Source organism: Stegastes partitus, unplaced genomic scaffold, assembly GCF_000690725.1.
Source record: "Stegastes partitus isolate 25-593 unplaced genomic scaffold, Stegastes_partitus-1.0.2 Scaffold301, whole genome shotgun sequence".
NCBI lineage: Eukaryota > Metazoa > Chordata > Actinopteri > Pomacentridae > Stegastes > Stegastes partitus.
In genome coordinates, this window is record NW_007578032.1 from 232,385 (window position 1) to 235,280 (window position 2,896).

At 37.6% G+C, this 2,896-nt stretch overlaps 1 protein-coding gene across 1 annotated transcript in view; it reads left to right on the forward strand.

Moving 5' to 3' along the window:
• slc4a11 (solute carrier family 4 member 11) overlaps window positions 1-2,896 on the forward strand; it is a 157,998-nt gene that overhangs the window by 85,822 nt on the left and 69,280 nt on the right. The window lies entirely within an intron of this gene.

A 2,896-nucleotide genomic window follows, 5' to 3' on the forward strand; every position in this document is an offset into this window, starting at 1 on the left:
CCTTTTTTTAAATTAAGATGTGCTAATTATTAGCTTAGCATTACTATTAAATTTACCCATTTGCTAACGATAAAAGAGGCATAATCATGATTTCGTGAAGGTTCTGTTCAGACAGGCTTGAGCCATCGTTTAGGGGAAATGCATCAGTTGCAGATGAAGAAATAGAACGATGATGATAATAGATCCAGAGTAAACGGAGGATAATATGACAACTCTGCAGTTATGCAGCAAATGAAGATGACAAAGATTTGCAGTTTGAAACATGCAAATGAGCAGCAGATGCTATTAAATTATCTTAATTGTTCAGACAGGAAATATGACAAAGTAATTTATAGTTTAGACTTTAAAATATACATCACAAAACCAGCTCCTAAAGTAGTCCTATTACTCTGTACTTTTATTTTGAAAGAGGGTGATAATAGACTCTTTACTTTTATTTTGACATAGCATGACAATAGACATGAATAAGGCGGATAATTTATTCTACAAAAGGTAGTGTGGCAGTTATGCAACAAAAATTGTGCTAAAATGCAAAAAGAAATAAAGAATTTATTAGTTTATACGTACAAGAAAAGCACTTTCAATGCTTTGAATGCAAACATTTATAAATTAAGATGTGCTAATTATTAGCTAGCTTAAGCTAGCTAATAATTAGAGTAACTTTGATAGTAATGCTAATTAGCATTACTATCAAAGTTACTCATTAACTGAAGGTAAAAGAGGAATAATCATGATTCTTTTTTGTTGAGTTGTGCAACAAAAGGTTCTGTTTAGACAGGCTTGAGTTAGTTAGTTAGTTAGTTAGTTAGTTAGTTAGTTAGTTAGTTAGTTAGTTAGTTCGTTAGTTAGTTAGTTAGTTAGTTAGTGGAAATGCATCAGTTGCAGCAGAAGAAATAGACCAGAATAAGTTAACGATCGTGTGACAATCATGCAACAAACAAAAACGCCAAAGATTTTCAGTTTGAAACATGCAAATGAGCAGCGGGCGCTATTAAATTAAATTAATTGTATACAAAAAATAAATAAATAACAAGACTGTAAAATATGCATCACAAAACCAGTTCTTCAAGTCATCCTGTTATTCTGTGCTTTTATTTTGAAATAGCATGATAATAGGCCAGAATAAGGCAGATAAGTTAATATACAGAGGATAATTTGGCAATTATGCTATAAAAATTGTTTAAAAATGCAAAAATAAAAGAACTTATTAGTTTATGCCTACAAGAAAAGCACTTTCAATGCTTTGAATTATGATTTGCTAATTATTAGCTAGCTTAGCATTATTTTCAAAGTTACCTGTTAGCTAACGATAAAAGAGGCATAATCATGATTTTTTTATTTATTTTTTTGGTTGAGTTGTGCTACAAAAGGTTCTGTTTAAACTGTTGCAGTGGAAGAAACAGAACGATGATAATAAACCAGAATAAACTGACAATAATGTGACAGTTATACAGTTCTGCAGCAAATGATGATGACAAAGATTTGCAGTTTGAAACGTGCGAATAAGCAGCAGACACTATTAAATTACATTAATTGTTTGTGCAGGAAAAATAGTGAAGACTTTCAAAGCAGTTCGCAGATCTGAGCTGTCTTACACGCTTTAATTTTATTTTGCATTCTTAATTACTTCCACCGCCCTTCTTCTAGTTTTGCGAGTTCGAAATCCCCCAAATTCACACGTGAGCCGCTCGTGTCGAGTAGAAAATCTCGGAGGGAGGGTGGGTAGGAACAAAAGGCTCTTCCTGGGGGAATACATTCATGTCGCACGTAAGTATGTTATCGACGGGACACATCTCTTCAGGTATTAATTTCTGCCGTATCTGCGCCCGCTCCGCCACAGTGGGGTATTACAGCCGGGCGGGCAGCACCGGCTCGTTTGGAGTGTAATACTGTACAGCTGCGAGATAAAGAGAACAGGGCCGAGATTATAACAGGCGCCCAAAGAAGGGGAGAATTACACAAATGGGGAAGAAAAAAAAAAGGAAAGATGAAAGCCCACAGAGATAATTAGTCCAACTTGTACGGAGGAGTCGATTTTTGGAGGCCAACTTGTGTTTCTTCTCTCTCGTGTGTCTTGGGATTCGGCGACGGAGAGCAGAGGAGGAGGAGGATGATGATGCAACGCAAGCATGATAGCATTATATGTTTCTAATTGAAAGGATTTAAACCGATAAATGATTATAGGATGCCGAGGATGATGAGCAGCTGCCACAGAATGACTAATTGCCAGTCTTTTGACTAACGATGTATTGTGTAATTGTATTTCCCCCTCCTCCTCCTCGGCCCTGTTTTGCGACGACTGTACCATAATTCCTGCCCTAAATTGCTGTCACCTTTGATCGATCTCGCCGGCTCTCCACTTCGCCTCGATTTGCATAATCCTCTTGTGGGTTTTTTTTTTTCTTTTTCTTCGTTGCCAACTCGAATCAAAAACTGCAAAACATATTCAATAATTTCAAACATGAGAAGTGAGGAAGGGATTTCCTTCTGAAAACAGGAGAAAATAGTCGCTTAAGCCCCAAATAATTCATAAATACGCCACGTTTAGATTGATAGTGACTGTCTGGTTGGACTAATGGGTTTATTCTGGCTGGAAAACAGGTGCTTCATCTCATTTGATCTACTGTAAAACCTTTATTTGCCAGTATAATAGGATCGTCTTCCACTTCTCCTCTGCAACCATCTGCAGCTCTATGAAACTGGAGGGCTTCCTCGCCATCGCTCTGATCTTCTCCACGGGTTCTCTTCAGGTCTGGACTCCGGTGTGTCTGCTGTGTTTCACGTCATTGTCTTGTTTGGAAGCTCCAATGCAGCCTAAGGCCGAGTTTCTCTGCAGACCGCCTGATGTTTTCCTGCAGAATCTGCTGGAGAACACCCACGAAGCATCGCATTCCTG